Source organism: Orcinus orca, chromosome 13 (genome assembly GCF_937001465.1).
Source record: "Orcinus orca chromosome 13, mOrcOrc1.1, whole genome shotgun sequence".
NCBI classification, from domain to species: Eukaryota; Metazoa; Chordata; class Mammalia; order Artiodactyla; family Delphinidae; genus Orcinus; species Orcinus orca.
Genome location: NC_064571.1, coordinates 14,046,981 through 14,072,165, shown reverse-complemented (window position 1 = coordinate 14,072,165; position 25,185 = coordinate 14,046,981). Strand labels below are relative to the sequence as shown.

The following is a 25,185-nucleotide window of genomic DNA, read 5'->3' as shown; positions in this document are numbered from 1 at the left end:
GGGTTTTACTGCCCACTATTCTCTTCTCTTTACTGTGTCTCACTCAGAGCTGGAGGAAGAGGCCTCGGCAATGGGTGAAATTTAGGGGAGCCTAACTGTGGCTTCAACCCTAGCAGGTGGTGGTGTGCCCAAGGTCCTCTGAACCCTTCCACCACACATAACCCAGACTGCCACAGCTCCTACCACCCCCACACGTGGGAAAGGGCACCAAACTGGACATCGGGAGCTCAAGTCCTAATTCTCCCAACACCAACTACTCGTGTATTCTTGGGCGAGTCACTTAACTTCTCTGGGTCTTGACTCCCGCAGCTGTCAGAGGGAGATAATAATCCTATAAGGTCCTCAGAGTGACTTTGAGGATCGAGTTGATACGTGTGAACGTCTTCAATTTACTCTAAAGCCTGATCGGTATATATTACTAATATTTACTCTGGAACCCCTTCCTTGCTTTGGGCCCTGCTACATGAACCAACGTGGGAATGGTGAGTAACAAACTTTTCATTTCCGTTTCCGGACAATTATTTGCATTTGTAACCAAGACCTCCCATGTCTTTGATCAGAGAAAAGAGTAGGGAATAAATTTCAAGTTTGCAGGCAGGTGGAGAAGAGGGACTTCTGAGTCGGAGGGTCCTGCTTCCTTCACGGGAGACTTTGCTGGCATTGCCATCTCTCTCCTCGTGAAAGGACGGACCTTGTTATCTACGTCATCAGGGAAGTTCTTGTGCAGAAGGCTGAGGGGAAAAGAATTTCCAAGGACAAGACACCCGCTGGGAAACCCAACTTCCCAAACGTCCTCCATCTGTCAGCTGCTTGGAACAAGCTGATGCTTCCATGAGGCTGTTTTCAGTTGGGAAATCTGAAAACACCACAGCAGCGGGAAAGGGAAATAATTCTCTCCTTGCATTCCTGCGTTAGGCTGGTGAAGGGGGAAAAAACTGCCAAAAAGTTTAGTAACGTTTGAAGTCGCCTGTCAAGTTCAAGGTGTTTGTTTTTGTGGGATAGGCTGGCAGCCGCTTGCTTTCTCTCTTGCTCAATCCTTCCTCCTTTATTCCATCAGAGTTCTTGTTTCCTATCCAAAGGGCTCAATTCCTTTTTGAGTGATTTCCATTTTCTAGTCCCTGATCTCTTCTTTATCCTATAAATATGGACAGTGATTCATCAGCGTTTTCCAGTTCACCTTGGTGTAGTCGCGCATCTGGCTCGTGAATTAATGCTTCTCTCAAGTCTAACTCAATTCTGTATGTCACTCTCCTGTTTCCAAACTCTCATCAGGCTCCTCATGATCTACTGAAATAACTTCCATCTCCTGACCTCGGCTTTCTTCCATCTGGTCCCCAGGGCAACAGCCAACACAGACCCAAAGCCAGACGCACTCTTTCCACTGGCTGATGCAGCCCCAGGTTGGGGCGCAAGGCTCAGAAAGGGGCATTTGAACTGCAGGTGAGCCCCGTTGCCCTGCTCAAGCCGGTGCCTTTGTCAGACACCTGTTGGTCCCAGACGCCCTTTCCAAACTCATCTCCTAACTCTCCCTTCTCCCTGCCCTTCTCCCTAGCCCAGCACCCTCTCACTGCCTCTCTCAAAGGCCTCAACTTATCCCGTATCTGCACGCTTGTTATACTATTCCTTCCACCCCAATTTCTTTAACTTCCCTCTTAAAGCCTCCCAAGGCCCATCTCAGATGGCACTCCCTCATTAGTCAAGCGTGTATATAGACAGAGCTTGATCATATTGTAGGGGATCTGGGTGGGCTGTTTCCCATGCAGCCCAGAGCTGCACAGACTCCCCAGAGAGGAATCTTCCTGGAAGGTGGGGTCAGGCTGCCAGCATGTCTGGACCCCGAGCGGCAAGAAGAGCTGGGACTCCCTGAATTTAGAAATTAATGGCATGAGGGAATTCCCTGGCTGGCCAGTGGTTAGGACTCCGCACTTTCGCTGCCAAGGCACAGGAGGGCGCAGGTTTGATCCCTGGTCGGGGAACTAAGATTCCACAAGCCACACAGCACAGCCTGGGGCTGGAGTGCAAGAAATTAATGGCATGAGTCCTCTGTCCTTCTGTTCTGCACCCCACACTGCACTGTGCCTTGGCCCTCAACCCAGAGGCCCACTCTGTTACCGTCTCCAGAGGGTAAAACTCCAGATTTCTGCTGTGGTGAGACGGGGGTAGGTGCCCAGTGGAATATAAAGGGTCTCAAGGGACCTAGGAAATGTAGTAACAGCAGACACTCAGAGATTGCTTACCAAGTGCAAACACTGCCTACGGTAAGCCCAAGGTAATTTACATACCCTAGCTCTGTTTGCATATATAAACATATATTTACATACATTGACTACTCCTCAAATAGCGCTTCTCCTAGTCTTCACCTAATGACACATGATCTGCCAGCCGGATCCAGAAGTCCCTGGGGCTCCCGCTTCCTCCGTTTGAGGAGTCTGTGGTGTGAAACACTTGCTCTATCCTTTTCCAAGTCAGACTTGGGATTGGGCTCAAAAGACTGCTCAGCCAGTTATCCCTCCTTGGTTTGCTTTCCCGCTTCCAGAATGTTATTGCTATTGTCTCCTCCTAAAATTCTTTCCTACATAGCATCACTGTAAGTGTGCTAGTGGCTAAGAGACGTTTATCTCTATGGAGAGAGTTGCCCACGCACCTGAGCTGCCACAGCCAACTCCACTCTCCTGCCCGAGGCCACACCTCAAGTCAAGTGCAGGGGACAGGCGTGTGTGCGCTCAGGGTGCCTACTTAGCTTTGCTCTCGAAACAGCACATAAGCCGCGTAAAAGGTGGTGATGAACGGATGGACGCGACTCCCCTTCGTACCTCCGGTGGGCAGGCATGAAACTCCGTGCTCTCGGCAACCTGGGTGGAGGAGGTAGGAGCTGCGGGCGCTCAGCCTTTTACACCCCCAGCCACGTCAGCATCCTGAAGCCACTTATGCTCTCATGTGTGACATTAATTCTGCCATTCAGGAAGCAGCACTACTCAGCTCCTCCTGACCTTGTGGCTGAACCAGCCCTGGGCAATCTCTCCTTCTCTGCACCTGGGTGACAGGGCTTCAGGTTTTGCGTTTATGTCCAATTCTGGGCTTCCCGTGCATGGGTCTCCCCACGACCTGCCACACCTCAAAGTTCTGAAGAAAGGTAAATGCAGAAAGCTTTTTATTCCCCAAACCCCAAAGCTGCCTCTAGGTAGGTCGGCAAGGTTGGGCCCCATGGCCCGCCTCTTCACCTTGGAAAGGTTTAGGGCCTAGACAGGGCTACTACTAGCCTTGAGCAAAACAGGGAACTGTACCTCTTGGATTTTGCATAATAAGTACACAGAGCTCTAATGTCAACAAGGGCAACGCTCCTTCTTGGACGTGGTGCACTGGTGCAGTGGCACAAGGTGCCTTGGGCAGTTGTACACGGTGGCCTTGGGTCCAAGGCCATCTTTTGGCCTTTCTCCTGAGCTCACAGCAAAATCTCTTTATCTTTCCAGTCTGTTGGTTAGGACATGTCTGCCTGAGAAAGAGTAATAACAGGCAGAGAGAAGCAAGAATGAGAGCATTTCCTCTAATATACATTTATTATTAGTTTCTAAATTAAGAGACTCTTTTTTTTTTTTTAGCATTTTGAGGTTTACAGAAAAATGGAACGGAAAATACAGAGTTCCCACGCACACCCTCGCCCACACCAAGGTTCCCTTGTTCTGAACGTCTTGCATTAGTGTGATACATTAGGTACAATGGATGAACCAATAACACCTGGTGATTAGAGTCTCTGGTTTACATTAGAGGTCTCTGTTTGTGTTGTTCATTCTATGGGCTTTGACAAAATGTACAATGACACGGATTCACCGTTGTAGTGTCATATATAGAATAGTTTCACTGCCCTAAAAAAATCCTATGGCTATGTTTAGTTTTAAAACCCAAATGGTGGCGCACTTCCCTGGTGGCGCACTGGTTGAGAGTCCACCTGCCGATGCAGGGGACACGGGTTCGTGCCCCGGTCCGGGAAGATCCCACATGCCGCGGAGCGGCTGGGCCCGTGAGCCATGGCCGCTGAGCCTGAGCGTCCGGAGCCTGTGCTCCACAACGGAGCCTGTGCTCCACAACGGGAGAGGCCACAGCAGTGAAATGCCCGCGTACCGCGAAAACAAAACAAAACAAAACAAAAGAAAACCCCCAAATGCTCTACTCCCTGTACCCACCTCCGTGCTCCTCTTTGCTGGTTGGAGTAGGAGTGGGGAGGGGCTGGGAGCTTCCAGAGGAGGCCAGCATTTCTCAGCTTTGCTCTTTTCTTCAGTTCACCCAATACCCCTCCGTGAAGGAGATTATCCTCACAAATCAATGAAAGTTGAACCTGTCTGCTTTCCTTCCCTCCCTCCTTCTTGGGCTGCCTCACCTCCGATCCAGCAGTGAGAGGAAATTGGCACTTTCTTAAGGAGGAAACCTTCCAGTGAAAACATAAGTCCTTTAACTTTGTGGTGACCTATTAAAACGAGTTTACTGGCAAAGTTCACACGTTAAAAATCGTGTTGGGTAATATAGTTGTGCCTTGTATAATTCTGCGGGTTTCTGGTAACAGAGTCAAGTCATGTTCCTTCCAAGAAAACAACTCTGCTTGTCCTGTTGGGGCATCAAGGAGATAACCACATGGGCAGGGTGGCTGTCAAAATATGTAAGAATTGGGCTTCCCTGGTGGCGCAGTGGTTGAGAGTCCGCCTGCCGATGCAGGGGACACAGGTTCGTGCTCCGGTCCGGGAAGATCCCACATGCCGCGGAGCGGCTGGGCCCGTGAGCCATGGCCGCTGAGCCTGCGCGTCCGGAGCCTGTGCTCCGCAACGGGAGAGGCCACAGCAGTGAGAGGCCCGCGTACCGCAACAAAAAAAAACAAAAAAAAAAGTAAGAATTTGTAGGGTATCGGTATGTATTGGTCAGGATGCACTGAGTCATGCTGCAGTAACAATCAACCTTCCATTAGTATCTTTAAAACAGACTTATTTCTTGCTCATGCTCCCTGCTCCTCCTGCATTGGTGGGGAGGGGGTAAGCAGGAGAAGTGTTCTGTCAACTACAATTCATCAGAAGGATGCTGGCCGTGCAACTGGACGAGGTCCTGGAGGCCCCATCTGTGCCAGGATCAGCCCTTTCCGTAGATTGTGAGCAGGTGTGGAGGGGTCCTGGGCAGGGCTGGCTTCGTGGCTGTGTGACTTGGGCAGGTGTATAGATCCCCATGTGTTCAGAGGGTCTTGTGCTTGGTTTAATGCTCAGCTGACACTGTCTTGAAATTCTCAACAATTTTTTTTAACATCTTTATTGGGGTATAATTGCTTTACAATGGTGTGTTAGTTTCTGCTTTATAACAAAGTGAATCAGTTATACATATACACATGTTCCCATTCTCAACAATTTTTAAACAAGGAGTCTTGCTTTTTTATTTTGCACAGGGCTGTAAAAATTATTGTAGGTAGCCATCCTGGTCCCAGCGGAGGGTGGGTAGAAGGGCATTCTACCCACATGAATGGGGTAGAAAGTCAGAATGGTAGAAGTGCATTCCAGAAATAGGGAGCAGCAGTTTTTTTTAACTAACCTGTGTGAAGCGTTTCGATTAACTTAACAGCTGGTACGGCAACTAGTGCATATCGGCCCAGATGTGAGTTGACGTGATAGTCCCTAAAAGGACCCACATTCACTAGGACAGTCATTTGGGGTAGAAGTGATTCCTTAGCTTGGAAATCAGAATTCAGAGGCCAGGTGAGGCACTCCCATCTCTTTCTGAGTCTTTCTTTCATGAGTCTAGATTTTAAGGAGGAGAAATAAAAAGATATGACCTCCTGGCTGACGAGGGTTAAACATGGTACTTGCTACGTGGCATTAGGATGGGAACTAAAGTGGGATGGGTCTTACATGTTCTAATGAGCAGTCTTTGCAAACAGTATTATCATTTTTATTACTCTGAGTTTATTTCTTTTTTTAAATGTTTTAAAAAATTATTTATTTTTGGCTACGTTGGGTCTTCATTGCTGCGCGCAGGCTTTCTCTAGTTGTGGTGGGCGGGGGCAACTCTTCGTTGCAGTGCGTGGACTTCTCATTGTGGTGGCCTCTCTTGTTGTGGAGCACGGGCTCTAGGCGCATGGGCTTCAGTACTTGTGGCACGTGGGCTCAGTAGTTGTGGCACACGGGCTTAGTTGCTCCACAGCATGTGGGATCTTCCCAGACCAGAGCTTGAACCCATGTCCCTTGCATTGGCAGGTGGATTCTTAACCACTGTGCCACCAGGAAAGCCCTCCTTTTTTTTTTTTTTAATACATCTTTACTGGAGTATAATTGCTTCACAATGCTGTGTAGTTTCTGTTGTACAACAAAGTGAATCAGCCATATGCATATGTATATCCCTATGTCCCCTCCCTCTTGAGCCTCCCTCCCACCCTCCCTATCCCACCCCTCTAGGTCATCGCAAAACACTGAGCTGATCTCCCTGTGCTACGCTGCTGCTTCCCACTAGCTATCTACTTTACATTTTGTAGTGTATATATGTCGATGCTTCTCTCACTTCACCCCAGCTTCCCCCTCCTCCACTGCGTCCTCAAGTCCATTCTCTACATCTGCATCTTTATTCCTGCCCTGCCACTATGTTCATCAGTACCATTTTTTTTTAGATTCCATATGTATGTGTTAGCATATGGTATTTGTTTTTCTCTTTCTGACTTACTTCACTCTGTATGACAGACTCTAGATCCATCCACCTCACTACAAATAACTCAGCTTCGTTTCTTTTTATGGCCGAGTAATATCCCATTGTATATACGTGCCACATCTTTATCCATTCGTCTGTCGATGGACATTTAGGTTGCTTCCATGTCCTGGCTATGGTAAATAGTGCTGCAATGAACATTGAGGTACATGTCTCTTTTTAAATTATGGTTTTCTCAGGGTATATGCCCAGTAGTGGGATTGCTGGGTCATATGATAGTTATTCCTTTTTTAAAAACTTTATCCCTTAGCACAGGGTTAGTAAGTACCAAACATGCATGCTCTCACCCTCCCCTTCTAATCCTCTTCTACGCTAAGTCTGTCATGCCTGGTTAATCATATCACTCTTTCCAGTTGATCCTGGCTGTGGTCTCAGAATCTGCCCTCCCTCCACACCCAGCACTGTAGGCAGTCACTAAACTCATTGTAGGTTGGGACCCAAGGAAAATCCTAGCCATTCCAGTGTTCGCCCTTAGTCAGGTCCAACTTAAATATTTCAGCCTATGACAGCCATGTTATGGGATATTGTTGTATAATAATTTATTCAGTCTTTGCCCTGGATTCCCGGGATGGGTCTTCTAAACTCTTGGAATTTCCTGAATGTTAGGAGTGTCTTTATTATCCACAGTGGGCCCTGGGACCACACCTGAGCTCAGGTTAACGAGGTGACTCCTGGTGGGCCCTGGAATTTCAGGATGAGGGCTCGCCAAGCCAAAAAGACCAACCATGTGACTACAAAGTTGGGGTTTTGAGTCAGGTGATATTGGTCTGGAGGGGTGGGGGGGCTGAAGATTGAGTTTAATCACACTTCTAGTGATTCAATGAATCAAGCCTGTGTAATGAAACCCCAAGAAAATCTCTGGACCCTGAGGCTCAGGTGAACTTCCTGGCTAGTGAACCCATAAAAGTGCTGGGTGGATGATGCTCTAGGTTCCACATGGAGAGGACATGGAATCTCCGAGTTCAGGACCCTCCCAGACGTTTCCCTATGAGCCTCTTCACTTGTCTGGTCCTGATTTGTATCCTTTATAATAAAATTGAAATTGTAAGTCTAGCACTTTCCTGAGTTCTGAGAGTCATTCTAGTGAAGTATCAACCTGCGGGGGTACTGGAAACCCCCAAGTTTGTAGCCAGTTGGTCAGAAGTCTGGGTGGCTCAGGGACCCCTGAACTTGTGGCTGGCATGTGGCACAAAGGCAGTCTTATCGGCGACTGTGCCCTTAGCCTGTGGAGTCTGCACTTGGCCTGAGTAGTTAGGTTCAGAATTGCATTGCAGGAATGCAGATGTGAAAGGCAAAGAGGAAGCCACACTCCCCTGAGGCTGCCGTGGTAGCAAGTGCTGGAGATGAGGAGATCTCCAGGGGCAAAATGGACCTTTGCAGACCTAACCTGCCCTTGCAACTGGGGCATGTTCCTCCATTGACAATGTCAGAGGAGCTGGACTTCAGTAATGAAGTATGCAAATTTCCCCAGGCCCCATAGGTACAAATGAGGTCACATTCATGACCTTGTTTCTCAAGTTCTTCCCTACATCCACCCCTGCGAAGTGCCTATGCCCCGTGAGAATTTCTGGAGTACCTGGGGGTATTCTCATGAACACGCAGAGTCAGCTGTTTCTGAGGTCTGCTGCACACTGCTGCTTCCACCGGACCACACTGTGGTGGATATCTTCTACTTGCCCCTCCAGACTCCCTCCCCACCCTCCCTGCCATGCTCAGTGTCCTGCAAAGCTGACCTTTATGAATTGTCTCATCCAAGGCTACTTTGTCTTGGCCTCTGGTTAGGTTCAGCCAGTGGAAGGCACTGAGAGCAGGGTGCTCATTGCCTGTTCCTCCCTGCGGTGAGTTGACTGATTCACTTAACAAAGGCTGCAGCTCTGACAAGGTGGCCACTTCCTTGCTTGTGCCCTCAGGTCTAGGAGAGGTAAAGCCTTCCTGCTGTTGTTAGCCCTGGGATGCTTTCCAACCCCTTATAGGTTTCCCTTCACTGCTCACATCTCTGTAAATGGTCCTTCTTCAAACTCTCCTTAGTTTGAGATGCCATTTGCTTCCCTTTAGGACCCTGATCACGTAGACACCGCTGCTGTTTCCACTGTATATACATCCTTGGGGCCATCCCACCTCCCCTTGAGCATCACCGATAATTCTACTCTGTCCTATTAAAGGAGAGCTGACACAGTGCCTGTGGCAGTGTGGGAGGGAGCATCTCTCCCTGCTCTGTGTCACTCTGTTAGAGGGGTCTCAGCAATGTACTGTTTGTGCTCCAATGTCTTCTAGAATTTTAGAAATAGCTCTTTTTTGACCGGCATGAGGCTGAAGGAGCCTGAGAAGTCTGGGTCTGGGAGCTCGCTATGCCACTAAATGGCTGTGTGCCCTTGGACAAGTCATTCTCATTTTCAGGCCTCAGTTTCCTCACCTGTAGCACAGGGGTTGGACTTAGTGTTCTTCGTGTGTGTGTGTGTGTGTGTGTGTGTGTGTGTGTCGGTCATTTTCATTTATCGTTTTTTCTTAAATTGAAATATAGTTGATTTATAATGTTATGTTAGCTTCAGGTGTACAGTAAAGTGATTCAGTTATATATATATATTTTTTCATATTCTTTTTCATTATAGCTTATGACAAGATATTGAATATAGTTTCCTGTGCTATACGGTAGGACCTGCTGCTTATCTGTTTTATATATAGTAGTTTGTATCTGCTGATCCCAAACTCCTAATTTATCCCTCCCACCTTTTTCCCCTTTGGTAACCATAAGTCTGTTTTCTATGTCTGTGTGGACTCAGTGATTCTTAAACTGCCCTGGGCCCCCAGTCTCACTTTAGCCAGAGTAGCTCCTGTTTGATCAACTTTTAGAATTTGGGCTTTCGTGAAGATTTCCTTTAAAGCATGGATTCCATGGCTTTAAAAATGCTTGACAACAACTGGACTAGGTAATTCTAAAGTCCCTTCCAGTCTCAACATTTTTTTTTTTTTTTTTTTTTTTTTTGGCTGTACCACACGGCTTGCAGGAACTTAATTCCCCAACCAGGGATTGAACCTGGGCCTTTGGTAGTGAAAGCACAGAGTCCTAACCACTGAACTACCAGTCCCAACATTTTTGAGCATAAAATCAACCTTGCCTTCCTAACCACTGTGCCAGGGAGGGTCTGGTTCCAAGAATTAATGGAAAACTGATGGTTGAAGCCTGTCTCCTGTCAGGCTCTGTCATGGCAAATCTACCATGACCCAGTAAATCACTTTGCTCCACCCCATCCATCTTCGGCACCTTCTCACTTATTTCTCATTTACTTCTGCCACTCTTCCTAAGCAAGGAGAAAGAAAAAACTGATTTTAAACCAATTGCATAAAATGCAAACCACCCCAGCAAACAAAAATGTGGAAAAGATGGCAGCTTTAAATGAACTGACTCCCGAGGTTTGCAAAGGCTTCGTCCACAGTAATGGAAGCTGGCAGCCCCTCGGTGGTTTGTCCCAGACACTTGGTGCTGGAGAGAATTATAGAGCAGTGATTAATAGTTTGTGTAGCATCTGAGCCTGCTTCCTGATTGTGGGGAATCTGCCCTTGCGTGAGCCCTGTCTGGGTCTGAAGGCTGAAAACTCCCCTTGATCTCTGGCAGCAAAAGCACAGATACATGAACTAAGTACAGCCAATCAGATTCTCACCTGAGAGTTTCAATACAGACTGAACGATATAATTGGAATTCCTTTTGATAGGGTTGATGGCTAAGGCATCCAGTGTCTGGTGGCATCGGTGGTACCCGGGCCAGCAGTGGCCACAGTGCAAGCACAGAGCCCAGCATCCAGCTACCTACAATCCATTTTGAAAGAGGCAAGGTATCACAGATGACGTTATAGGATGTTAGTTTTGCCAGAGAGTTTCTGCGTCTTGCCGGCCTGTGCCTTTTCTAACATTCCCTTTCTTTCTGTAGTCTCTGAGTTTCCCTGACACTCAATCTCCTTAAGCCTCTCCCAAGGGATTCCTCTCTCAGGCTGCCTACCCTCCATCTCCTCAGCAGATGTTTAGGCAGCGCTCGTTGCCTCTCAAAAGAGGAAGCAATACCTCTCCTGCCTTTCTCCCCACCCCCATCCTCCTTCTGCCCCTTTTATGCCCCAAATGTGCCAATGCAGGGCAGTTGGTACTCTTCTCCTTTTGGAAATGAAAACCCCAGGGTGAGTCTTCCTGACACATGTGCGTGTGTGCTGGGGGTGAGGACTGATTCATAAATCTTGCTTGAAGAAGAAAAGCCTTTGAGCAACCTGGCAAAGGTTGGCTTTCATTCACTTCCTTGTCACCCCCTTTCTGAACACCTCTTCTGCTCCAGGCCTGCGGTAGACCCCATGGGGATACTGAGGAACAAATGCTTATATAAAATAAGGAAAAAGATGTGGGACTTTGAATTGGGAGACCTGGGTTGGGACCCTGCTTTGGTCACTCACTCTCTGCGAGAATTGGGTAGGTTCCCTAACCTCTCTGAGCGTCAGTTTCCTTATCTGTAAAATGGGCTCATGAATGCACGTACTCTATGGATTGTGTGGAAATTCAAGTCAGAATGTATTTAAGCATTCATCCAAATCGCCGGTTCATAGGAGACCTCCCGTCAAGGTGTGTTGCTGTCAACTGAAAGCCCCGCAGATGACGGAGCCCCAAAGGAAAAGGTGCCCCCCCCATCTACCCTGAGTGGTGGGGTAGGGGCACTTGGGAGTTGAGGTACCTGGCAAGGTGGGAAAAATTACTTGCAATTCCATCGTATGTTGATTTCTATCCGTCAAGTATCTTCTTACATTTCTTGACAAGAATGCTTGTAAAATAGAGTGGGCAGGGATGTTGAATCCCTAGGGCCATTGACATAAGAGAGGGTGGCTGGAGGGAAGAGGGTGCCAGAGGAGAAAGTGCTAAAAGGAAGAGCGGAAAATGAGCTTTACTCACAATTCAGGGTTGTCTAAATCGCCCCTGAGTCCGGTTTCCCTGTAGCCCTAAGGTGGGGGTGGGAACCACACCGGGGGGATTGAGGTGGGAGCTGCATGGGCGCTGGTGTCAGGAGACCTAAGTTCCAGTCTGGTCCCTGACATGTATGAGGTAGACGAACTGAGAGAGTCACTTCAGCTCTCTGAGACTTTGTTTCAGGTACCGAGACGTATGGGAAAATGATAGCACCTGCCTCACGAGGGTGCAAACAGTGAACAAGTGAGCGATTTTTTTTTTTAACAGGTTATTGAGCTATAATTCACAGAGTGTAAAATTCACCCTTTGAAAGGATACACTTTCATTGTTTTTCATGTATTCAGAGTTGTGCAGCCATCATCACTATCTCATATTAGAACAATTTTATCACCCCTGAAGGGACCCACATCCATTATCAGTCACTCCCCATTCTCCCTCCCAAGAGACTTATTTTTAGACTGTTTAACGTTGTATCCATTTTGATTTCTAACAAACAGTTGGTTAGTAGGAACAGTTGTTGCTGCACAATAGTCTGCTTCTAAGTCATATCACAAGTATTTATCAGAGTTAGTAAAAACTGTCTTGAGAACTGTGTCAGGAGTAAGCTCAGCAGGGGAATTTTTTTTTTTTTTTTTGGTACGCGGGCCTCTCACTGTTGTGGCCTCTCCCGTTGCGGAGCACAGGCCCCGGACACACAGGCTCAGCAGCCATGGCCCTTGGGCCCAGCCGCTTCACGGCATGTGGGATCTTCCTGGACCGGGGCACAAACCCATGTCCCCTGTATCAGCAGGCGGACTCCCAACCACTGCGCCACCAGGGAAGCCCAGCAGGGGAATTTTAAAGAGAAAAAAAGCTTAAAGACCACAGTTTATTTCTTTTTTTTTTTTTTTTTAAACATCTTTATTGGAGCATAATTGCTTTACAATGGTATGTTAGTTTCAGCTTCACAACAAAATGAATCAGTTATATATATACATATGTTCCCATATCTCTTCCTGCTTGCGTCACCCTCCCTCCCACCCTCCCTATCCCACCCCTCCAGGCGGTCACAAAGCACCGAGCTGATCTCCCTGGCTGCTTCCCACTAGCTATCTACCTTACGTTTGGTAGTGTATGAAACTATCAAACTCTTAGAGGAAAACATAGGCAGAACACTCTATGACCACAGTTTATTTCTGTCTCATAGAATAGCCCAGGTAATTCCAGGTAGCTCACTGTCCATCTTCTCTAGGATACGGCCTTCTTCCTCGGGATCTGAAATGTCAACTGGAGCTCCAGCCACCATATCCTTGTTCCAGATAGCAGGATGCAGAAAGGGATGAACATTGCATGCCGTTGGCCTTGAAGGAAGAGTCTCAGAAGTTCCACACAACACTTCTACTAACATCTCATTGACCAGAACTCAGTTATATGGCCACACAGAGCTGCAAGGAAGGCTGGGGTATTTAGCCTTATTCCAAAGAGCCAATGAAAACTGGGATTTGCATTATTATGAAAGAAGAGGAGAACAGTATTGGTGTATGTATCAGTCAGCAAATGCTATAATTATTGTGCATAACAAGTCACATAAAACTCAATGGCATACAACAATGAGCATAGACCTTTCTTGCTCTCGGGTCTGTAGTTGGGCTGGGAAAGCTCTGCTTGAGGCTACAAATCTCCTGGGTTAGGATGAAGGCGTCAAATTGGCTCTCGTCTACATTCCTCCATATTTCCCTATGACCAGCCCTACTAGGGCATGTTCCTTTCATGGCAAATGGCAGGAGCCCAGGAAGTTGAGCAGAGACACATGATGCTTCCTGAGCCCTCTTTTTTTTTTTTTTTTTCTTTTTGCAGTACGCGGGCCTCTCACTGTTGTGGCCTCTCCCGTTGCCGAGCACAGGCTCCGGACGCGCAGGCTCAGCGGCCATGGCTCACGGGCCCAGCCGCTCCGCGGCATGTGGGATCTTCCCGGACCGGGGCACGAACCCGCGTCCCCTGCATCGGCAGGCGGACTCTCAACCACTGCGCCACCAGGGAAGCCCCTGAGTCCTCTTGAGTCCCTCTTGCCCACACTCCATTGATTAAAGCAGGTCACGTGGCCATGCCAACATCAAAGGCAGAGGTATAGTCCATTCACACTAATGCGTACCACTGCAAAGTCACATGTCAAAGACTGTGAGAGTAAAATTCTAATTCAGGAAGGGTCTGAAAAATGGTAAACAATGATTCATCCTATGACAGAGACCAACCAACTTTGCCAGGAAATGCAATATCCGTGATTCTGGTCCCCTAAGACCTCCCAGGAGCCTACCTATGCTGCTGTTTCTTTAACTGCAGTCTCTTGCTCTAGCTTCCCACTTCTGATGGCCCCATTTTCCAGGTGGGAGAACAAGGCTAGCCCAGCCTCCCATATAAGCTTTCTAGGCCACAATTCCTAGTGTTCGGACTCACCAGCCACCCTGTCACCATTTCCTCAGAGGTCTTGCCGAGAGAAGCAGGGTCTCCACGAGATTCAGGACTCCTCCATGTGGGACCAGCCTGTCATTTTCCATTACTGCAGTTCCCAGGGGTCCAGCCAAGGTAAGATCCGTTTCTCCTGTTCAGTCCCCCAAACACGAAAGCTTTCTCATGCTGCTTTCTCATAGAATAAGGGTTGCTGATACATCTGGCTGACAGTGAAGGCCCAGTTAGTCAGGTCCTCTAATCACAGAAAAGCCTGTTTATCTTTCCTGGGGTAAGACGGAGTCTACGGAAGTGAAAATTCAGAACTCAGATTAGCTTTTCAAAGGATGACCTTTCCATAGTTTACATTCTCAATAAATCAACCTGCTAAATTGTAATTGGTTGAGGCAAAATTCCGAAAGATTTGGTCAAACTTTTGGCATAAATAACCTTCTGTGTATTTCAGTATTGCCACTCTGCTGAGTCCATTTCCATTAGTAATGCAAATAGCATTTTCTGGTGTACCGCCCAAAGTTAGCATGTACTCAGAAGTTGGTTAAAACAGCCATTTTCAATAAAGGCTGTGACCTCTCCGCTACCACCTTCTTCCTGTGGAGATTTTTTTGGTGTGGTCTTTGCAAGCTGATTTATAAACGTCCTTTCAGAAAGGTAATCTAAAAAACAAGCCACATGTTTCTTGTAAACTTAAATATCCACCTATTTTATGGCCCAGGAGTTCTACTCCTAGATACTTTTACCTTAGACAAATGAAACCGATATCCAACCCACACAAAGAAATCTACATAAAGGTTTATAGCAGCTTTATTCTTAGTAGCCAAGCGCTGGAAAAACCTAATGGTCCATCAGCAGATGAATGGATAAACAAATTGTGGACTACACATACAACGGAAAACTCTTCTGCAATAAAAAGTAAAGGATTACCAATATGCAAAACAACACAGATGAATCTCACAGACAGGCTGAGTGAAGGAAACCAGACACAGAAGACTACATACTGTATGATTCCATTTATATGACACAATCTTAGTTCATCTGGGCTGCTATCACAGAATACCATAGACTGCATGACTTATAAACAACAGAAATTTATTTCTTACAGTTTGGAGGCTGGGCAGTCCAAGGTCAAGACACCAGCAGTTTTGGTGTCTGGTGAGGGCTTTCTTCTTGGTTCATAGAGTTCCCATCGTCTCGCTGTGTCTCACATAGTAGAAGGGGTGAGGGATTTCTCCAGGATTCCTTTTATAAGGGAACTTATAAGGGCTCCAGGCCTCCTCCTAATACCATCAGCATATGAATTTTGGAGGGACACAAACATTCAGCCCATAACAGACACTCGAGAAAAGACAAAACCAATCTACGGTGAAAGAAGAGTTGGGATTGATTGGAAAAGAACAAGAAGGAACTTTCCAGGTGATAGAAATGTTTTATGTCTTGATTGGAGTAGTGGTCCCACCTTGTAAATATTTGTCAAAACTCATCAAACTCTGTAGGTTAGATCTGAACGTTTCACTGTATGTAAATTATACCTCAATAAAAAATATTTTTTAAAAATCAGGCTATTTCCTCAAATGGTCTAAAAGCAAACTTAGGAGATCTGTGTCCTGAACATTAATGGAAACATCGATGACCTTCCAGCTGGAGAGGCAGTTGGGGGAACTTGTGGTCGGCAGCCAACTGGAAACAGTTTCATTTTGTATCATCAGTTAATCATTTATGAAAACGTTTCTGAAAATGGAGAATGAGGTCCATCCAATTAGGTTCTTTTTAAAAAAAAAAAAATTATTTATTTATTTGGTTGCTCCTGGTGTTAGTTGTGGCAGGTAGGCTCCTTAGTTGCTCCTTAGTTGTGGCATGCAAACTCTTAGTTGCAGCATGCATGTAGGGTCTAGTTCCCTGACCAGGGATTGAACCCGGGCCCTCTGCACTGGGAGTGCAGAATCTTATCCACTGTGCCACCAGGGAAGTCCCCCCAGTTAGGTTCTTAAAATAATTTTACAAGTGGCTCTCAGGTTCTGCTCAGTAAACTCAAAATGTCATTACTGGTGACTTTTATGTCAGGGTCCCATTATGCTCCCTTGCTGAGGAGCAGGGCTTGTCCAATCCCTCAGACCTGGGGACTGGAGAGATGGTGACATTTTGGTCACAGCCCCACGTGAATCATGAGATTCTGAAGGTGCCACAGAATTGAAGCATCCTGTTAGCTGGGGGTCAGGGTGCCTGGAGTGAGATTTTGTTCTTCCAATAACCTACACTGACCAATAAATCTGTCCCCAAAAGAATCTGAAAAAGAATAGATACATGTATATGTATAACGGAATCCCTTTGCTGTACACCTGAAACTAACACGACATTGTTAATCAGCTATACTCCAATATAAAATAAAAAGTAAAACACAAAACAAAACAAAGCAAAAAAATGAAAAATCCATCCCCAGCCATGCTGACACCCAGCGGAAAGAAACAGTGCGGTGACCTTGGACAAGGAGTTTGTTACCTCTGCTCCAATCTACCCAGGGCCTCAGGCTCCTAGAACAGTTCGTTCATTATGACATTCCCTTGACGAAAATCCTTTATAATCCCTATGCAACTGTCACTGCCAGGAAAGGCGGAAATCTCCCCTGGGCTGAAGGCTTTGCTTTGTTTGATGTGACCTGAGACTGACTCAGGCTGTAAATTTTCCCCAACAGGCTCGATAGGACAAGTTCTTCTGGCAAAGAGCTATACCGAAAAAAACAACATACCAACCAAAAACAGTGTAGAAGCTGCAAAGGAAGCTGGAAGGTCCTTTCTTTCCTTTTTTGTTAAATTGTCTTTGGAATGCGGTTCGCTTCCCACCCTGCAGAGGTGAGAAGAACCTCCCCATCAGGGGAGACCATTGCTGAGTGCTGCCGTTGCTGGTTGGTCCCAGCCAGTCTCCTGTTCTCCCTGCCTCCTGGGATGATGGCGTACAATGTACTTCAAGGGCTTGGCTAAGGGAGGGCCCCCTCCATTCTTTTTTCTCCCAGCCACCATCTTCTTGGTCTCATTCAGAACGCAGAGGCATGGACACACAACCACACCTCCACACCACATCCATGGCACACAACGCAGAAACACACACACCACACACCATTCTTATGCTACCCCCCACCCCACACACACATACAGACCACACATAAACACACATCACACACATATAGTGCATATCTAGACACCGCACACACACATGTTCACTCACTTGACTCTTGTCAACTCTTGTTCTGGGCAGGAACGGAGTTGGTACCAGCTTTTGTCCTTCCACAGCCTCCAGTGTGTTTCTCAATCCCCAGGTCACAGGGAAATGTCACCAGGGGCGGATTGTCTGTCTCCCCATCTTGACCATGAATAATTTGCTGATATGCACTGATGATGCTATTTTAGGCAACAGCAGACAAGTTGCCTTTCCAGTCATTCAGTCCAATCACTCCAATTCCATATCATAAACAACGCTAGAACACACCAAGGTGCTATTATCAGTTGTTAGGTATTGAAATAATTCTGTATCAATTTGTACACACCTGCTGTCCCTAGGCCCCTGAAGCCCACACTCCCCAGATTCCGTAATAAAGGGTTACTGCTTTACATATCAAGGACCAGACCAGATTCTGGTCCCTTGGTTGTGATCAGCTGGGGTCCATGATATACCTGTTAACTGTATTTTGACTGTCATTCCTGTCCTCAGGGAATGGGTGAAAGGTAGCTTTGCCTGCTTTGAGGTCTTTTATGATGGTCAAACTTATGTTTTCTAAATAGGATTAAGCCTTCCCTGGTGGCGCAGTGGTTGAGAGTCTGCCTGCTGATGCAGGGGACAAGGGTTCATGTCCCGGTCCGGGAAGATCCCACATGCCGCGGAGCGGCTGCGCCCGTGAGCCATGGCCGCTGAGCCTGCGCGTCCGGAGCCTGTGCTCCGCAATGGGAGAGGCCACAGCAGTGAGAGGCCCACGTACCGCAAAAAAAAAAATAATAAAAAATAACTACGGATTAAGCCCATCTCTGTGAATGGAGCCATAGGTGGATACTCAGCAGGATATGGCCCAGTGGGTAGCAGTGGAAAGAGAGTCCCAGGAGAGACCTAGACCAGCCAGACCTGCTCTCCAGGTGGGGCAGACGTGGGGCACCGCGAGGGCATCCAGTCCAGCAGACAAACAAGGGGTCTGGAGGGCGGGCTCTGGGCCAGCAGTCAGCACCGTGCAAGACGGGGCCCCACTGCCAGGCGAGCACATGCTGAGAAGGGCTCCCGGGAGCCCAGAGAGCGCGCACACGGTCCAAGGTGGAGACAGTGAAGGAAGCGGGACCGAGCAGTCATTAGTTAATCCCTTCTCCATCAAGTATGTATGGGCGCCTATGTGCCAGGCACTGTGCTAACCACTCAGGATACTCAGGGAACAAGCTTAACCCTGGCGGGTGGGGGGAAACGAATGCAGCCCTTATGCTAACAGCTGCGTAGACAGAGACATAAAAAGGCAATTCCAATCCAAAGCGATGAGCCCTACTATAGGGGAAGTTCTGTAGGAGCCCAGAGTTGGGCACTAATTCAGACCCAGGGCACTCAGGAAGTGCTTTCCCCGAGGGCATGTGGTCTAAGCTGAGACCCTAACAACACGGAAAATTGTTCAAGTAAAGAAGGATGGAGAGGAATGAGCAGTAGGTGCAAAGACCCCGAGGCAAGAGAGAAATGGGTTTATTCAAAGAGTGGAAAGGAATTTCTCACATCTGGATGCTTGGAGCACACAGGGGAAGGGCTGGCCCACGGTGCTGGCATTGATCAGGAGGAAAGCACCCCGGGCAGGCAGGTTTCCAAGGGCAACAGAGTGAGTCAAGAGCAAGGGCTCCGGGATAAGCCTGCCTGGATTGAATCTTGACTCTGCCGCTTCCTAGCTGTGTGACCTTGGGAAGGTCCTTTGGCCTCCTCGACCTCAGTAGAATCGTTGTAATGCTCACTTCTGGAGGATGGAGACAGGTAATGTATGTAACGCACCTAGAACTACGTGGCATGCGATGTGTCCATTCACATCAGCCATAACTGGGCCCCTAAACCCCAAGTCAGGAGTGGGTCCAGAAAAGGGGGCCGGCTGGGCCTGCAGGCGTGGACTTACATCTAATCAACTGGCTACTACCTTAAAACAAATGCTCAATGTCAAAAAAAAAAAAAAACATTCAGTGTTATAATCACCAGGGTAGCCACAGTTCTCTTCCAAATAGCATTTTAAAAGTTGCAATGTAATTTCCACACATTGGCTTCTTGAAGTCTTCAAACTTATCCTGGGAAGGAAGCAAAGTGTCCTTCTTTTTAGAGGAAATGAGATGGAGGCTTTTCACCTGGAGAGTCCAGGGTCTGGAGTGGACCAGGTCCTCTGACCCCTCCATCCCACCTGGGCTGGTAAGCTCGATGCCTTCTCCCACTCCCCCTGCCTCTGTGCAAAGCCCAAAACAAGGACAACAATTCACCCCTTTCAAAGGACAGCTTGTAGGGCAACGCTACTGTGGGCACACCTACTGGCCCTTAGGGCTGTTCCCCAGAGGGCATATCAGCCTCCTGGGAGGTCCCCAGTTTGCCGGGACATGGCTGTGTGGTGGCTGGACGCACGAAGGATAGTCCCTCCAACTACAGCCTGACGTCTCCTCTTTAGAGCTGCCCCTCGTGCCTTCCAGCTGTGTCTGGTACATGTCAATCTGATCTCAGCAGTCTTCTCAAGGAAAGACATTCTTGGCCCAGCCCTTAGGATAAATGGGGGTGTAATTCTTTCATATATTAGTTTTATCTCCCACCTTAACTCCTTGGAGTGAGGAATTATGTCCTCTACTTTTCTGGTGTGTACATGGCCCCCAGCATAGCGCCAGACACATGAGGTTACTCAGTAACCCCTTTGTAATTACTCATTTATAATGGGCAAACATACACGGACAGGTGTGTTTTCCTATATCGTGTTGTCAAGGGCAGTTCTCAGAAGGTTGTTTGGGAACTGTGAAAAATGAGCAAACAGAGTTGGACTTATGCAATAATTTCATAGCCTTGGTCAAGGATGGGTTAGTAAAAGGAGAATTTATTGTAAGGATACAAGGTAACCTCAGGGAACACACCTGCAGAAGCCAGGAGTCACAGGATCTGGTGGCTTTTTTCTCCACCCTCTCTCTCTCTCTCTCAATCCCTCCCTCCCTGAGTTCCTTCATCTCTTCTTCTCTTAACTTTTGCTTCAGGCTTTGAATATCTCCTGCTTTATAATAATAATTCATTGTTTTGAGTTACCATTCTACCCCAAACAGCTTCAGCCCTCCATGACCTTACAACTCCAGTGGCCCACAATACAACACAATAGATTGGTTTCTGTGTCTCTTACTTTGAATGCCCGAGAATCTAATTGGCTCAGCTTGGGTCAGTTCTTCCCTGTGGTCCAATCGGTTATGACCAAGGGTGAGTCTCCCAAGAAAATAGGGCCACTCAGGCTGCCCCCTTTTCTGGAGGGGTGCAGAGCACTTCCCAAGTGAAGGGTCTTTGGGAGATGTGCATCCCAAATCTGCTGACCACACCCAATTCCCAACCATTCAGGAGCCAACATTCCACTCTTCCTCTACGTGGACATTGGCCTAAATCCACTCATTTCAGCAAGCATTTTTGGGGCTATCCTGTACCCTCCCAAAATACTTAAGGCCCTGGAAAAGGAAATAAAGTTTTGAGATATAAGAATCCTGACCTCCAAGATCTGTTTCTAGTGGTAGAGACCCAACCACTGGGCCCAAGGGCTAGGTAAAAGTTAGACTATGGAGTAATTACAGTAATTTTAGGGGCAGAAATGTGAGAACACAAGATTGGAAGGTGAGCCAACAAGAGTGGATCAAAATCAGCAGCTATCTTCAACTATCAGATTGGCAAATATTGAGAAGAATGATGACACCCAAATTTGGCAGGATGTGAGGAAACAGGCACTATCATCTACTGCTGATGGGAACAAAAAAAATGAGTGATACCGCTGTAGGGTAGCTGGCAATCTCTACCAAGATAGTAAATGTGCATCCCCTGTAACCCACCAATTCTAGGTCCAGGAAAGATGAGAGCCAGAAATTGTTATAAGACAATGGGGGAGCTTGGATGAATTTGATGACATGAGCCTACACTCTGCTGGATTTGTACCTTATCTACCGTGCATGCTAATAAGGGTGGGATGACCCTGCTCCTAACCCCATATAAATGGCATAATTGAGACAGCCCATAACTTTTCCTGATGGGTCATGCTTTTCTCAAATGAAAGCAGGACATTAGAGCAGACATTGCAAATATGGCATAAACCCATTATCATGAGTTGATGACTGTACTCTTTCCCATTGGATTTGGACACTGCCTCAGGATCGCTCTCAGCACCCTACACTGTCCTTCCTAATCAAGAGAAAACCTTTATTCCATTTTTTATTTATAGCTGCTTGGTCCATCCCTGTCCATTGCCCTGATCCCTGGACAATCCTGTGGGATTTTGCAAGTCAAATGGCACTATATTTGTGAGAATATTTGTTACCTTTTTTTTTCTTTCTAACCAGTCAAGTGGGCTTGATGCTGCTGATCAAGTGTTCAAGTCATTATTCAATTTCCCCCTTCCCTGAAAGGGAGGCCCTGCAAGGAAGACCACACAGGCCGATACAGGTAGGGTCATGGAGGCCAGGGAAGTGATTCTAGGAGCGTTTCTTACCTGCAGCCTGACTCCCAGTGCTGCTAAGTCAGGCTTGTTTCTGTGTCTCTAACTTTTCCAAAAGTCAGAGGAAAGTTATTGGGGTCACATCAATCACACTATGATACGCTGACCTAAGAAAAGTTAACTTCAAAATGCCACATGTTTTTATACCTAGAAACTCAACTGAAATTGTTTCTGCTTTGAATTGCATAATTTACTTGAAAATTGCAGACTACCTATCATTTGCTCTGAAAGCTTTATATCAACCTTTGACCCAAAGCACCAAAGTTCTGGAGAAAATGATGAAATGAATGGTACCATCTTCATTAACACAGCACCATGCCTGAAGCAGAAAAGGTGCTCCATCAATGGTAGCAATGTTCATCCTCCTTCATCTATTTTTGACAAGTAAATATTTTCAACTTTTATATCTAAGCCAAAGGAGTTAGAAGAGACAGTTAACAGTCACACTTGTACTCAAGATTCCTGTAGGAAGATTTTTAAAAGATTTTGATTACTAGCCAAAGTTTCTCAATCATGGAACTTTTGACATTTGGGGGGAGACCATCTTTGTTACAGGGGAGCTATCCTGTGTATTGTAGGTTGTTTAGCAACGTCCTGGCCTCTACCCACTAGATGCCAGTAGCACCCCCTTCTCGATTGTGACAACCAAAAAGGTCTTCAGATACTGCGAAATGTCTCCTGTGGGGAAGGAAGGTACAAAATTGCCCCCAGTTGAGAGCAACTGATCATTTCCAAATCATCTGTATGAACTGTAACAGAAAGGAACAAATTCTATGATCAACTACAACTGCCTTACAAAGAAGAAAATCTGTTATGCAATAGGCCTTTTGTTTCAGCTCTGGTTACCTGATAGGTTTGGACATGCTCAGGTCAACCTGGAGCTGAATTTGTCAGCAGGCAGCCATCCAGACTTGATCATTCCCAGCAAAGGTGCCAGGGAAACCCTGCCAATGTAGACTACTCAGAAATGCTGGATACTATATATATATATATATATATATATTATTATTATTTTTTTTGTGGTACGCGGGCCTCTCACTGCTGTGACCTCTCCTATTGCAGAGCACAGGCTCCGGACGCGCAGGCTCAGCGGCCATGGCTTACGGGACCAGCCGCTCCGTGGCATGTGGGATCTTCCCGGACTGGGGCACGAACCCATGTCCCCTGCATCGGCAGGCGGACTCCCAACCACTGCGCCACCAGGGAAGGCCTGGATACAGTATTTTTTAAAATATCTTTTAAAATATAGGGTTAAAGTAGAGGGAAAGTAAGAGAACTCTGTAGAGGTCCAAGATGAGCAAACCCAAATACAGAGGTAAGCAAATGCTGAAGTTAGAACTCACCCAGAACATACTTGCCAATCCCTGGGGGCCTAGAGCTTGTATACTGTGCTAGGTCTTGTGTACTGGCAACAGGAACAAACTCTGGGACGTATGTGGGCTGGGAAGTAGGATTAGAGGCTCTTTCATCAAGCCAGTACCTCTGAAAGGTAACAGTCTCGGTTGGTGAACTAGAAAAAAGCCTCAACCCTCAAAGTGTTGTCTAGGCCTTGGCTCTGAGTGAAATGGAAAAAAGATCTCTTCTAATAATCCCTAATCATAAGCCTATTTACATTTGTTTTAGGAGCTGGAATTCATAATCCTTATGTAACACCAAACTTAAAACTGCAGCTCAGGGCTTCCCTGGTGGCGCAGTGGTTGAGAATCTGCCTGCCAATGCAGGGGACATGGGTTCGAGCCCGGGTCTGGGAAGATCCCACATGCCGCGGAGCAACTGGGTCCGTGAGCCACAACTACTGAGCCTGCGCGTCTGGATCCTGTGCTCCGTCACAAGAGAGGCCACGACAGTGAGAGGCCCATGCACCGCGATGAAGAGTGGCCCCCGCTCGCCAAAACTAGAGAAAGCCCTCGCACAGAAACGAAGACCCAACACAGCCAAAAATAAATTAATTAATTAATTAAAAAACAAAAAACAAAAAAAAAATTCCAGCACATTGGCACCAACCCCAAGCCCCATGGGGCTGTGCGACCAGCATGCAGGGACTTGGCCCTGCCCTGCAGCAGGTTGTCAACAGCCCCTTGACCCCCTGGGCACAGCCAACTGGGTGAGAGGCCTACCCCCCCCCCCACCTTCAGTAGGACTGCAGCCACTGCTCGAGGCAGGGCCTCACAGCCAATTGGGCTGGGGCCAGCCCCGCCTACCAGCACACCCACAGTGTTAAGCCCTGTCACAACAGAAGGGCTCATGCACCCCACATAAGAGGCATCCCTAGAGCATATATCTCAGGTCACCAGAGGGTAGCATGCTTCTGGGCCCCATACAACATCTCCTATATAAGGTCAATTCTCCAAGACTGGGAAACATAACCAAATTACCTAATACATAGAAATAAACACAGAGAATTGGGCACAATGAGGAGACAGAGGAATATATTCCAAACAAAGGAGAAATATATGACCTCAGAGAAGAAGAACTAAATGACATGGAGATAAGCAATCTACCCAATAAAGAGTTCAAGGTAATGATCATAAAGATGCTCACTGAACTTGGGAGAAGAGTGGATGAACAGAGTGAGTATTTCAACAAAGAGTTAGAAAATATAAAGAAGAACCAAACAGAGCTGAAGAATACAATAACTGAAATGAAACATACATCAGAAGTAATGAAGAGTCGATTAAATGATACAGAGGAACAGATCAGTGATATGGAAGATAGAGTGGTGGAAATCACCCAAGCCAAACAGAAAAAGAAGAAGTTTTAAAAAGTGAGGATAGCTTAAGAGACCTCTGAAACATCAAGCATACTAACACTCACATTATAGGGGTCCCAGAAGGAGATGAGAGAGAGAGAGAGACAGAGAGAGAGAGAGACAGAGAGAGAGAGAGAGAGACAGAGAGAGAGAGAGACAGAGAGAGAGAGACAGAGAGAGGCAGATTACTTATTTCAAGAAATAATAGTTGAAAGCTTTCCTATCCTGGGGAAAGAAACAGACCTCACATCCAAGAATTACAGAGAGTCCCAAACAACAAACATCATGAACCCAAAGAGGTCCATACCAAGATACATTATAATTAAAATGGCAAAAAATAAAGATAAAGAGGGAATCCTAAAAGCAGCAGGAGAAAAGCAAGTAGTTACATACAAGGGAACTCCCATAAGACTCAGCTGACTTTTCAGCAGAAACTCTGCAGGCCAGAAGGGAGTGGCATGATGTATTCAAAGTGATAAAAGGAGAAAACCTACAGGTAACAACATTTTACCCAGCAAGGTTATCATTCAGATTTGAAGGAGAGAGAGTCTTACAGACAAGCAAAAGCTAAAAGAGTTCAGCACCACTAAACCAGCTTTATAAGAAATGTTAAAGAGACTTCTCT

General features: G+C 46.9%; 2 long non-coding RNA genes across 2 annotated transcripts; both read left to right on the top strand.

The window, feature by feature from the left end:
* Positions 1-366: 366 nt before the first annotated feature.
* Positions 367-23,794, top strand: LOC125960780 (uncharacterized). The gene is made up of 2 exons (XR_007470794.1): positions 367-482; positions 23,435-23,794. It is a non-coding gene; the product is annotated as an uncharacterized LOC125960780 (long non-coding RNA).
* LOC117201976 (uncharacterized) lies at positions 1,301-13,225 on the top strand. Its single transcript, XR_007470795.1, has 2 exons — positions 1,301-1,440; positions 12,896-13,225. It is a non-coding gene; the product is annotated as an uncharacterized LOC117201976 (long non-coding RNA).
* Positions 23,795-25,185: the final 1,391 nt, after the last annotated feature.